Consider the following 15,051-nt stretch of genomic DNA (forward strand, 5'->3'; position numbering starts at 1 on the left):
CTGTGTATGCACCATACCTCTGAACTGTACATGTATTTGCAGAATGTCCAGATGTCTACCTCATATTGTCAATTTGTTCCCCTTAATATCTGTCCCTTTCTGGCAAATAGCTGAGGATTGGAGTCATTAAATGATGACAAACATTTAGGTTTATGACAGCACATTCCTTGTAAAAATCATGTGCATGCAAACCTATTATTCTTGCAACTTTCTAAGTTTATAAGAGCACTATTTAACATCTGTCCCTATTTGTCCCCCATCATAGTAGGCTTTGTCCAGATTTATTGTACTAAGAGGTTGAGAGGTATGGTATGCACACATGTGCTTACTATATGCTATTGTACAGGTGAATGTGTTAACTTGCACAGTGCACCCTGTGGCTGTCATACAGTCATGGATAATGCTCATGCTGCTGTGTCACCCCTATACAGGTACCTCTGACGTGCCGCACAGACAAGAGTCTGTTGCAGGTGAGACTCATCGGTATCAGGCATGTCAAAGCATAGATCCATTCGTCATGTAGCCAGTTAATACTTGTACACATGATGTTCATTCCAGACATGATATGCAGGTCGCATTACCCATCATCCACACAGGCCACTCATGTGCAATATATACAAATGAAATGACACACAGACATGAAACCACAGTATTTGTCATTGTTACATGTGTGTCCAGCTGTGCATACAATGGTGGAGGTGTTCTACAATGGAGGCATATGTACTATACAGTGGAACAAAATGTGTGGTACACAAAACAGTACCACACAGTGAGCAGTGATATGGGCAGCCCACAGGCATCACCATTGTGTTATATGCCCCTGCAATGGGTTCACACATTGTGATGCGCCATCCGACATGTCTCAGACACGTAGTGTTTTGGCTGCAATATTGTCACACTTTCCCATAACCCATACCCCACATACCACACATACACCTGTTGTCTGCATAGCCCTGTGGATGGTGACATACCCAGCATCTATGGGTGTATGTCATATGGGACAACACAGACATGTGTGATAGACGGCCATCACACACATATGACCAACACATGTGCACACATGGCCATGGGGGATGGCCAGAGATACATAGCCACACAGTAGATGTGATGTGGATACACCCTGTCTCACTTTGTCCACACATGGTCCAATTACAGCCCTACGAGTCCGATTGTACAGGTGATATGGTATGCTGCACATCTTAAATGCCTGTGCACAGCTAGTGGAGGTGTCACTGACGTCTGCCTCATAAGATGTGCTGAACATGATGCCTGTGTCATAGCATGACAGTAGTCACCTTTACAGCGTCCACTGACAGTGACACCAGGCCACAGATACTGTACATTTCCCTTGCTGCCATAGGACATCACTGTTAGCTGTGCACCTTGTGTGTGTGGTACATCAATGTCATGTGTGAAATTGTGACGTGACAGGTCCGCTATGTGTGGACATGGTTGCCAGGCAGCTAACACTCTGTAGTTATCGTGCAGGGGTGTCATCTGTATGTCCTCCAGTGACCTGTCACATGCCACAGCATGGTTTGGTGTGGTGTGTATACACCTCAGCATCTTGGTCACAATCCACAGGTATGTCATGGGTATGCATGCAGTTCTGGATATGCAATGTGTACATATTATGCACTGTTTAGCAATATAGATGCCTCATGATGCCATGCAATGGCACAGTGCCTGTACTTCACACTGTACAGCAATGTAGATGGCTCACAGTCCCCTACCATACCCATGCACATTTTCTCAACATGCATTCTATCTGTAGGGCATATGGACAACACAGCAATGTGATACCCAGTACGACATTGTACATGTGTCAGGATACCATTGTGTCAGACATGTATGCATGTTAATGCACACGTCAGTAGATTACATGTCAAGGTTACGTCAGCCATGTGTACTGTTATCCTGTTCTGGTCCACATGGTGTATCACGGGGATGCATGCACACTACTATGATTATGTGAATTGCATGGATAATGATATGACACCTGCTTGCTGTAGTGTGCATTCCAGGGGGTATGCTTACAAACACTATTGATGTCTGAGCCGCATGCTGTCAGCTGTACCACAAGCATGCTGCATGCCATCTTTCATATCACATGCATGGTGTCAGTGTGTGTGTGTGTCAGTGTGTGTGTGTCAGTGCGTGTGTGTGTCAGTGCGTGTGTGTGTCAGTGCGTGTGTGTGTAAGTGCATGTGTGTGTCAGTGCGTGTATGTGTCAGTGTGTGTCTATTGTAATTTAGAGTCTTTCTTTGCATTCACAGGTGATGTAGGTGCGTTACCCTCCTGCGGTCCATCTGATGTTAGTGTTCCCACAGATGCTAGCAGTGATGAACATATGCATGAGGTACAGGCAGGTTTGTCAGGGGCTGAATCTGTGCCAACGGTTGCCATCTCAGCTATGTCCCCCTCTTCCCCGCACACAGTTCAGCTGCCAACACATACCGCATCACCAGTGGCCATAGAGGAAGGACAGTCAGCATCTGTTAGCGTTAAACAGGAATGTGTGGTGGCTACAGAAGGTGTGTCTCCACACCATGGTGTCAGTGTACTGACTGCAGATGTGCCACACAGGCATGTGGCCGGTGCTGCTCATAGGAGGACCTCTGGCAGACATGCACCTGCAGGACAGAGCGCAGCAGCTGGAATCACCAGACGCATGTTCCAGACTGTAATGGTGGCACAGGCATGTGCCGAACAGCAGAACAGAGAAGGGCAGAGGCTGCAGAGGGCTGCTATCCGTACCCTAAACAACAACATCCAGGCATTGGCAGGTGCTCAACAGCAGATTGCTGATGTTCTGGACAGGTGATTGGGTGACATGGTCAGAATCCTTGACCATGCCATGGCAATCCACGAGCGTGAGCTGTCTGTGCTGGAACATCTGGTAGAGGTGAGGCGTAGGCCACGTGGACATAGGCCAGCTACACCACCTAGTGCAGGTCAACGTGAGCATGCCACCTCACATGACCACTCCCATAGTGCCAGTAGCAGTAGCAGTGCAGCTGGTGCTGCACTGTCCACACCAGGACACAGCAGGCCACGTGGACATGGCCCTGGATATTCCCAGCGGGGACATGGTTCCAGTGGCCATGTGTCGTCGGACAGTAGCCATTCTGTACTTCCACCTGGTAGTGCCCTTGCAACCCCTGGCAGGCACAAGACACATGGCCATGGCTGGACACAGTAAGCTATACAACCTGGTCTGTACAATCTGGAGCTGTTGATAATACCCTTGTGTAGGCCTCACAAATGACAGAACTGTGTGCACACATACACGCACACAGCAAACACAACTGTAGGGCTCCACAACACCCACATGCATACTGAACAGACATGTCCAATCAAATCACCAGCCCTTACCCACACACATGATGTCATCCATTGGTGCAGCCTATGCCCCTGACAAACATTATCACCCTGTGCATATGATGAAGCCTGTGCTGCATCCCTGTCATCCACACCATCGGTGCAGGGATATGCTCAAATGGTCTGATGAACAGGGTGAACAGAATAGTGAGAGGTGCATCTTAAATTACTTGTGTATGCTTAGTGAGGGAAGTGTATGTTGCATTGGTTGTGTGTGAATAGTGAGAGACATGTATATGACATTGGTTGTGTACTGTTGACATGCACCAGACATACCATGTAGTACAGGTGCAGCATGCACTGTGATATGTTCACAGTATGTGTCTCGGTTACAACAGTAACAGCATGTTGGTAATGATGCCCTGGTCCCTCCTATGGTGTACTAGCATATGCCTACAGGTAGCAGTATTTGCAGTCCCCCATGTGTAACTGTGGAATACTCACAGGCACATATTGCAATATTAGCATGCTAAACATACACTCAGCCTGACTGTTGGAAAGTCTAACATGACACAGATGTCCACACATATACTGCACCTGAAGCATGTGGTCAGTTGAACAGGCTACAGCAGCCAGAGATGTGACATACATACCAGGAAACATTACAGGCATGTTGACATGGTGCAGGGGTTGTACACAGTGGTCTGGCCAATGATGACGTTAGAGGCCACTTGATAGCATGAGGCCACATTGTGTAGCAGTAATACCCTGTCACATTACAGGAACATGCCCACATTCATGGGATCTACAACACTATCACGCACACCCCATAGTGTTGAGGTGAGGACCCTTGCCTATGTGGTCATCACCCTCACAGTACTTTGCACCCACACGGCGTGACACAGAGAAGGAACATGCACAGGTAGTCAGTATGGCTGGGACCGATGGCATCAACAGGGTAGTAGACTGCATCACCATGAGGGGTTAGTGATCCTGTTTTCACTGTATGGTAGCATACACCCTCACACCAAGCACCAGACAGCCATACATACATACATACACACACACACACACACACACACACACACACACACACACACACACACACACACACACACACACACACTGTGGTGACCACAAATGTGTATACGGATAGCCGATGTGTGTGATGCACCACACCTGCCGACGTCATGCTTTCCACACTGCAGTATGTACAGATCTCTACAACGGTGTACAGGGGTGTGTAACAATTGGGACGTATGTGGTCACACAAGCAGACACACCTGGCAGTGCTGGGAATGATACACCTGCCATACGATGAGACGGTTGACAGACATGCATAGGTATTGTCCGCATTATGTGTACCAACACTATGTCTGGCAATTGTCCTGCTATATGCACACGGGAGGATGAAAGTGTTACAGGTGTCATGTGATGTACAGTCGGTAACACCTGACCGCTGTGTAAGTGTTATGTCATCACCGTCAAGTAACAGTAAAATAGCGTACTGTTTGCACATGTCATGGTAGGATGGCGTGTGACAAACCTGTGAGCCATCCCCGGCAAACATCCATCTACACAGATGTATCACCACTTTATGTACACACATCCCTCCATATGTGATGTACAACCAACCGTACTGTCAGTATGTCACCATATACAGGTGTCAATGATGGGGCTGCATTGCGACTGCATGTTGTAGTTAGGCACAGATGAGTTATGGACGTCAGCCACTGAACATGCATGGTTGCTGCATGCACAGTACAGATTGTACTTTGGTGTTGGTCCTACATGCGTCTCCTGTAGCCATGTTTGTATGTATTGCTATTGGTGGACATGTGTGTTGACATAGATAACACATGGACTGTGGTATGATATGATGGGTGTCATGGGTGACTAGTACAGGGGAATGTGTCCTTGGTCAACATTGCTACCTCCTGTACTGTGAGCATTCAACAGACATAGACCCACCTTCCATTTGCATGCGTATGATTGCTTAAGCCACTTTTCTGCACGGGGGACAGCAAAAGTTATGCTATGTACATATGTGTTGTGTGTGTGGTCCATGCACACATGCACTGCAACAACATGTATGACATATCCAAACATGTGTGTTCGTTGGTGTACAGCAACACTCATCTGTCACAGCTGTGTAAGACCCAGGGCCCCTGGTATGTCTTGAGCTGACCTGGTCATGTATAGTGGTATCATTGCAATGCATAACACCTGTTGGAACCCTGTTGGTACATGTGTACTCTGCACAGTTGCTGTAGACCTCTGTACAGTCCACTGGTCATGTGTCAAATGGTGTTGTGGTAATGTATGGCTGTGTATTGCTGCACCAATGACATGGTGATGTCTTGAGGGCTACAGTGTAGACTGCAGTGTGTACATCTGTGATATGCACCTGTGACAGCTGTGATGGCACCTGAGTGTGTACTGGTCACTGCATGTGTGTGTCTGCTCTGTGCATGGGGACAGTTATACCTTACTGTGCCCTTCCATGTTTAGACTCTGTCTGCATGCAAGATGGCCCTTTGCAACTGCTAAGTGTGTGAGCATGCCCAGTACGGACATGTATTACTAAGCGTGTGGCCATGGCCAGTGACACCTTGTGTTGGTGATGTCCCTCTGTGCATGGGCATGGCCGTTGATATCCTGTATAGCGATGGTGGTCATCCGGACAACAAATGTCCATTTTCGATGTCACAATGGATGCCTACCGAGTACACACTGGTCGACTATCTTGAAGGGTGTACTGTCTGTGGCGCTTCCTGTGTCTATGTATTATTGTTGTTGTAGTGCTCCATAAATCTTTAGTTGCCCCGATCACGCCACTGCCGTGTGTTTGTCTACATCTACCATGGGACAGTAATATGTCTGTATGCTTTCAGACTGATCACTCTCTATACAATCCCTGTCGGAGTCCTTGTCTTTGTGGATGATGACATGGGCCTAGAAGTATGCCTCTAGGAGTGCTGTGTTCAGTAATCTTGGTAGCACGTTCTGTAAATGCGTCATGCTGTAGTGTGATAGGGTAGTTAGGTGTATGTTCGACTCCCAGCCCTGCCAAGTGTGTGTGTGCTTGCATGCTCCCATCCACCTGGGGACTCAATCATGCTTTTAGACGCCTCACACCACAGATATTTCCTACCGGCATTCAGTTATCTTGGTAGCACATTCTGTAAATGCGTCATGCTGTAGTGTTATAGGGTAGGTAGGTGTATGTTCGACTCCCAGCCCTGCCAAGTGTGTGTGGATGTGTGTGTGTGTGTGTGTGTGTGTGTGTGTGTGTGTGTGTGTGTGCGCATGCTTCCGTCCGCCTGGGGACTCAGTCATGCTTTTAGACACCTCACACCACAGATATTTCCTACCGGCATCTTTGCCTTTGCGGATGATGACACATGCCTAGAAGTATGCCTCTGGGACTGCTGTGTTCAGTTATCTCGGTGGCGCATACTGTAAATGCATTATGCTGTAGTGTGATAGGGTAGGTAGGTGTATGTTCGACTCCCAGCCCTGCCAAGTGTGTGTGTGTGTGTGTGTGTGTGTGTGTGTGTGTGTGTGCGCGCATGCTTCCGTCCGCCTGGAGACTCAGTCATGCTTTTAGACGCCTCACACCACAGATATTTCCTACTGGTGTCTTTGCCTTTGCGGATGATGACACGAGCCTAGAAGTATGCCTCTGGGACTGCTGTGTTCAGTTATCTCAGTAGCGCGTTCTGTAAATGCGTCATGCTGTAGTGTGATAAGGTAGGTAGGTGTATGTTCGACTCCCACCCCTGCCAAGTGTGTGTGTTTCCAGCTGCATGACAACAGTACATTGCTTTTACAGTATTCACTCTCCATAACATCCGTGCGGCGTCTTTGCCTTTGATGCTGCTGTCTGCAGGCTAGACATATGCCTGTGTGAATGCTGTGATCTACTAATCACGGTAGCGCGTTCTGTAATTGTGTAATGCTGTTGTGTGGTACAGTGGTTACATCTGTGTTCTGCTCCCAACCCTGCCAAGTGTGTTGTGTGTGTGTGTATATATCTAGCTACACACATATATATATATATATATATATATATATATATATATATATATATATATATATATATTGTATATAGATATGTATGTTGAGATTGTCACTCTTGAATGTGCTGCATTATCTGTACGTGATCACCTTGGATGTATGTACATCTGCCATGGCTCTGTGATAGTGCACATACTGTGTGCTGTAGTGATCCTGGGTTATACTTGTGTAGTGACCAGTTATTGGGCATTGGAAACAATGTTAGTACAGCACCTTTGAATGGTCGTGTGCACATCTCGGCAACAGTCAGCAGTGGTTATTACTCTGGAGGGTGAGTATGGCTCATATACGTATGTATTAACTGACAATACTATGCAACTCAGGTTAACATTACTGACTCCCGTTTATCCACAGGTTGTGGTACAGATCCCAGGACTGTATGTGTATACATTGACAGGTGCAGGACTGGGTTAGTGTTGGATGCATGGAGGGGTGTCCATGGCCAGTAATAGTGATCTGTACAGCCTGGCAGGTACGGTCTGTGACTGTCCCACAACCTCCTGTATATGGCTGACACATGCTGTACCTGTGTATATGCAGACACACACACTTACCACAAACAGTGGGCCATGCAATAACCGTTGTCCCTCACACACACACACACACACACACACACACACACACACACACACACACACACACACACACACATACCTACGTGTAGATTGGATGGCTCAATGACAACTCTGGAAATGTAACACAACACCCTGTGCATATGATGTCACCTGTGCCACCACCTGTGATGTGTAACATTGATGCAGGATCAGACTAACCTGGTGCTGATGCACACGGTGGCTTTATAGCACTGTATTGATGTTAGAATGTTGTTAACACAAAGTGTGATATCCTTCTAGGTGTATATCAGCAGGCATGATGCATTGCAGCTATGACCATCAGTGTAGCATAGTTTGCAACACTGTTAATTCTGATGTATTCTCCATCCATGTGCCATTTCACTGATGTGTGTAGTATTGGCAGCATATGTTTCTGAGTGTGCAGTATGTGTGTGATGTGTGTAGTACACATTTTTACATGCTTACAAATGCGTACACTGGCTTACTCGACATTACACGGGCTTCAACATTCGTACTCTAGCTTACTCATTCTTCAATGTGCACACACGGGCTGACACGCACGCACACATGCTTACTCAGGCTTACTGGTGTGCACAGGTGCAGACACACTGTAGGCAGGTTTGCAGGAAACATCAGTGGTATCCATGGCGTACACTATCAGTCTCCTGAAGTTCCCTAGGATAGATCATAACACGCCTCTTACACTGATGAGTACTGACAGCAAACATGTGACACTGCTCCGGTAAGATTACAGTGTTTTATACATACACACTCATGTTGTCACCTATCTTCTACTCTAATAGTCCCCTTATCCTACACTACACTGTAGAGGCTTGGCCCATATGGCATAACATATTGTGATTCACTATCCTCAGCCTTACTTGCATCAGATTGCCTACAAATGCTTGGTTACATCTCTGACAGAGTGCTTCCACACATAACAACCAGTACGCAGTAGCCATGTTGTCTCCAGCTTGCTATTTATCTGCATGGCGTACTAACCTCTAACTAAACCTACATTTTGTATGTATATTATACATATTTGACTTGTTTTGAAGTGAAGCACATTCTCGTGCCGCTGCGCTACGCTTCCACACCGGAGATTGGGGGAGGACAACTACAGTTTTATTGATATCCAATGGACAATAATGCCACTGGCCTTATATTTGGACACTGGCATGCTTCTTCAACTGTATTCATACTGTATTTGCAGCTGTCATTGCTCCATTTAGCAACATGCAGAACGTTACTCACTTAACATCCGGGTACATTTCTGCACATAACTCTGCTCTTGCACGGACAGCTTACTGTTTCATGTATCTCATATTTACATCATTTGCATAGCTTTCACCTACAAATGGGGTATGTTGCAAATCCCAACATTGTCCGTACAACGTTCGTGTTACGGGCGGTCTTACACTCCCCTACAGGAGTTCGCTGAATAGCTTGGCAGACACCTTTCCTTGCTCTACTCTCACTCTACTTGTACATGCCAAAGGCTTCGTGTATCATAGGTTCATAGGTTCATAGGTTTATACTAGGCTATCTGCCCTAAGGCATTTATAAGCCTAGCCCAAATTATTGTGGCTTACGCCACCCCTTATATGAAAAAATACTGTGTCCATTAGTTTGTTGTGCCTCTGTCCAGCAGTGACCCAGAGATGATTCCCGGGGTAAACCTACGATCTCCCATCCACAGGTCTAGATTTCTCTTGAACAGAGTCAGCGAGGTGCTCTGCCTCACATGGACCGGGATTTTATTCCACAGCATAGGGAGTCTCTGAGTGATAAATCTATCCCTCCAGCACGTCCTATTTATATCTGTGCTAAGGTTTAAGTCGCTTGCTCTAGTGGTTTTGGTGGATTTGGATTTTTTGAGGTGGAGCATGTCCATTAATTCCGGGTTGGACATGGCCTTGTATGTCAGGCACATGTCACCTCTGAGCAGACGGTATGCGACTGAATAGAGCTGGAGTTTCTTCAATCTGGCAGCATATGACAGATTTTGGAGTCCCTTTATCCTTTTGGTGAGGAACTTTTGGGGTCTCTCCAATTGCTGCAGATGTCGGGTGAGATACATCCCGAATGGGGCATTGTACTCGATCATTGGTCTGATAAGTGAAGAGTACAGGGAACAATGACCTCACTAGATCTGGATGTGAATCCCTTCATGATCAGGTGGGCAATGTAGAAGGTCTTTCTAACCACTTTAGCAATGTGAGTGTCAAAAGAAAGGCCACTGTCAACCTGGGTCCCCAGGTCCCTGATAACCTCTTCTGTGCTTAGTGGATTGCCACCTATATGGTAGCTTGGGGTTACCTTGTTTTTCCCGAAGGGTATGACTATACATTTTTGGCGTTTAACTTCAGGCCATGGCTCTGGCACCAGCTATCTGTTTCCGTGAGTCCCTTCTGAAGGATATCCGTGTCCGATGCACTTTCCACTATGGCGCCCAGTTTGCAGTCATCTGCAAACTTTGTCAGCCAAAGTCCTCCCATGTTGGCCTGTACTTCTGAGAAGTAGATGCCAAACAATAGGGGCCAAGGACCGAGCCCTGTGGGACACCACTTGTGACCGGCTTGGAGTCTGACACAGCCAGCAACTCTAACTCTGTGGGTTCTGTCCTTAAGCCAGTTTGCAACCCATCTTGTGACATATGGGTTTACATTTAAGCTGGTAGTTTTTCTACAATACCCGAGTGGGGTATTGTGTCGAAAGCCTTTGCAAGGTCAAGGTAGGCTGTATGGACTGCCTTTCCTCATCAATGGCCTTGGTGACTATTTCGAAGAAGTCGACCAAGTTCAAAAGGCATGATCTTCCCTTGACAAAGCCAAACTGGGTCGGGTCCAATGTCTGCAAGTCCCCTATATCTTTGTTTATGAGCTCCATTATGATCCTCTCCATAGCTTTGCAGACTAGACTTGTTAAGCTTATGGGGCGGTAATTACCAGGGTCCGTAGAGGCGCCACCTTTGTGGAGTGGGACCACAGTTGCCGTACGCCACTCCTTGGGCACGTATCCTGTGGTAAGGCTGAGATTAAACAACTGCCTTATGTGTGGGTTTAATTCCTCATTTAGCTCGTGTAGCACACAGCCGGGGACACCATCCGGTCCCATTGATGCTGTGTTTTTAGCTTTAGAGAGCAGCTTTCACCTGCGCATTTGAGATGTCCGGGAGGCTACACTGGCTGGGATAGTTATCTCTCCTTTAGGGGAGAGGGGTGAAGTTTGCACTGAACCTGTCTGCCAGTATGTTGGCAATGTCTGTGGGTTCAGTGATTTTTGTATCATTTTGGACTAATTCTGAGCATATCTGTGAGTTTCCACCCAGGTTCCTAACATAGCTGAAAAAGGCCTTATGATTGTCCTTTGAATCCATGGCAATTTTTCTCTCAAAATTGGCCTTAGTTGATTTTATGAGTGCTCGTATTTTTTACTAATAATGATCAGGGGTGACTTCCCTTTTATGGATTTTGTTCTATCATGTAATAGCTTTCTCCTCTTATTGTAAAGTTTGTTAATATCTGGGGTCCACCAGACTGGACGTTTGCCCTTTGTGGAAAGAGTCTTGGTTTTATTTGGGATTGCCTGATCCATGCAGTCCTGGAGGTGTTCATAGAAGGCATTTGTAAGGGCTTCCGCAGCTTGGGTTGTGGTTTCCTCTGACTCAGGGGCCTTGAAGGATACCACACCAGTCTTGAGTAGTGTGAAGTTTGCTTTAGAGAAGTTCTTCACTATGGTCTTTTTGTTTGGGGTGGGGGGATGTGGATTTCCAGTGAGATTAGTTTATGATCAGATCTCACCAATGAGGGATATACTTCCGGTGTGGAGCATTTTGTCCCCATGTTTGTGACAATGAGATCTAGTATATTTTCTCCTCTCGTGGGAACAGTGACTAGCTGTTCCATGGCATTTGAATTTATGAACTCCAGGAACCGTTGGGCTAGAAAGTTAGGGCTTGAGTAATGTTCCCAGTCTATATTCGGTAGTTGAAGTCACCCAATATGATGGTGTTTGGAGATACATTTATACCCTCCAGTGTCTTCAGGAAGGCTGTGTGGAGTTCCTGAGTTTGAGAGGGTGGCCTGTAGCATGCTACAATTTGTAGAGCAGTTTTGCCTATGGTTAGTTGCACCTGGATGGTTTCGAAGCTTCATGCGTTGCCACCAACCTGGAGGTGTGAGTATCCTTTATGAATATGGATACACCCTCCTTTTGTGGAGTGGTCCGGTTTTGGGGCCGGAACGCATGATATGAGGTAAAACCTAATAGTGCCGGGTGCTCTCAGGAGCCTTGAACCAGGTTTCAGTTACAGCACAGACATCGATGTTCTCCATACTGAGAAGGGCCTCGAGTGCATTTTGAGATTTAGACTTCTGGCATTGAGCAGCATTACCCTCAATTTCTTCCCATTTTTGTTTTCTAGGGTGGTAGGTTTAGAATTTGAGCCTTGCCTAAAAAGGCACTATGGGGTGGCAAGAGCCTTAGCCAATATCCGAATCCCAGGGTGACAGGTGCAAGCCGCCTCATGCAGCGTGGCTTGTCAAGCATGTCATCCCAGGCAGACAGACACTGGATCCCCTTTGAATGACACCAGACATTAAGCCAATTGTTAAAGCTGATCATCTTGTCTCTATATTGTGGCATCATTCTTGGTGAAGGAAGGATACTGCTCAGGGTTAGGGTCATACCTGCCTGGGCTACATAATCAGAGAGCTCCTCTATGTCTCTTTTCATGTAGTCCAGGGAGGTACGTCTCAGGTCGTTCACACCAGCATGGACAATGACTGTGTCATATTTGTACTTGCCGTGGAGTGACCCGAAAGTGCTTGTGTTATGTGGCGGATTCTAGCCCGATAGGCAGCTTACTGTGACCCTCTCCTTGTTCAGCCTGGTGAGTGGGACGTCAGTGTGTCTGACTATGGAGTCACCTATGACAAGTATGTTTGGTGTTGTATTTGGCCTTAAGGGCTGTGACTGCTTTGCACACTGCTTTTGTGGTTTATGTGTTGCTTGTGGGGTGTCTTGAGGTAGCAGTTGTTTGGGTGTCTGCTTTGGAGGCCTCTGCTGTTTAGGTAAATTTTACTCAGAGCCTCCGAGTATGTCTTTGTGTGTTTATGTGTTTGATTCAGTGGAGTGGTAGCATTATGTGAGGCTGGTTTTGTGGTGTGTGTAGTTGCCTTCTCCTCCTGTCTGGTCTTGCCAGTCCTGAGTTGAGAGAGCTCAGCCTCCAGTTTGGCTAAATAGCTGCATCTCTCGCAAGTATTTGTGTTATGTGGGAGGAAGAGAGGGTTGTCTGTGTACATGAGGCAGTTATAACATTGCCTCAAGATTCCCAGATTCACCAGCTGGACCGAGAGGAGATTGACAACTGACCTTTGGACATGCTAGAATAATATTGGGAAATCCTTAATTGAAAACAAGGGCCAGTGGGGAGTGAGGGTGTAGTGCTTTTAATTTATAGTGCTGACTTATATAATTGCTTTAGTGAGCAAGTGCCAGGTAACTTGAGTGCAATGTGTTACAAGTAACTAAATGCAACAACGACAAACAGTAACTTTCTTTCAAGTGAAACAAGGAAATAAGTACAGTAAGCAATGCAGATATCACTAGTGATCCACAGAAGCGCTGAGAAGTTGCGTATTAGGTGGAATTAGCTTCCAGGGAAATAACAAGCAAACAAACAACAAGCATATAAACAAAGCTAGATTCAGTAGGCCTGGATCTAGTCTATGCTAGAGCAAACAAGGTGAACCAATTTCAGTAAGATACAGTTCAAATATTCAGGCACTATAAACCTTTAACCAGAAAATTCCCAGCTCAGAAGGGCAGAGTCCAGCCTCTTCAACAAACAGCAAACAAGGTGAACCAATTTCAGTAAGATACAGTTCAAATATTCAGGCACTATAAACCTTTAACCAGAAAATTCCCAGCTCAGAAGGGCAGAGTCCAGCCTCTTCTCCCACAAGAGTGCAGACCACGAACCTTCTTAATGTAAAATAACTGGCCTGAAGCCCAAGTGCCTAAACCAGAACTAATACACTTGGACACTGGGCTCTCAATCAGCAGTTCCCAACTTAGAAGGATGAAAGCTACCTGTCCTGCCACCACAGTGCTTGCCACAAACCTTCCTAATGTAAAACAACTGGTCTGAAGCCCAAGTGCTTAATCCAAAAGACTTGAATGATAGCTACACTTTAATCAAGTTACAACCAAGCAGTAATAAATACCATTGAATACTTTAGAGAATGTCTGGATTAGTGCTCAAGTTACACAAACAAAGCTAGATCCAGCAGGCCCGAATCCAGTCTATGCCACAGCAAACAAGTATCACGGCCTAGGCTTTGTTGTGTGCTATGTCTATTTGTGGTGTATGCATGGCTGTGGGTATGTTGTGACCTGCTACGTCTGGCATTTCTACAGAGCAGCTCCCACTGTCATCATTTGTAAAGGTGACAGCCCTATAGGTACTTTATATAGACTGCTGTGTCATTTGACATGTCAGCACATATCTGCGGTCAATACTGAACTTCCTACTGCAGCGCTTTTCATACCTTCTGAGTTGTCTTGCAGTCGATAATACTGTTTTCTCTGACATGTATCTGTTTCTGATACAGGATATCATTTTCTTACACCAATACACACAATATATGGTGGCATCACAGGCCAGATGCCATTACATTCCTATTGCAGGACACACCCACCCAGAGGGTTGTATTCCTCACAAAGGCCAACAGGTGCTTATCCACACTTACTATTCTATCATGTACCTTATGTGTTCGCCGGTATTTGCGCTTTCCATCAGTGGCAGAACTCACGTGCGAGTGTGGGGGACTGACACTGTATTGGGGACACTGCATGACACCCTAAGGGACACATTTCTTTTGATTCTATTAACCTTCCACATTGACTTTCACAGGGCATACAATGTCATTCACATTTGTTGAGGTACATGCTTTTGACTTGTACATGTTTTGTCATTTGTCCTGACGTCTTTCTTCTCACCTGTCCACCTAGTATCACTAGTTCTGTACATTTATTTAGGATGGGTTACCTTCATACCTCTCACCTGTAC

Source organism: Protopterus annectens, chromosome 1.part1, assembly GCF_019279795.1.
Source record: "Protopterus annectens isolate FY-2018-M chromosome 1.part1, PAN1.0, whole genome shotgun sequence".
Lineage (NCBI taxonomy): Eukaryota > Metazoa > Chordata > Ceratodontiformes > Protopteridae > Protopterus > Protopterus annectens.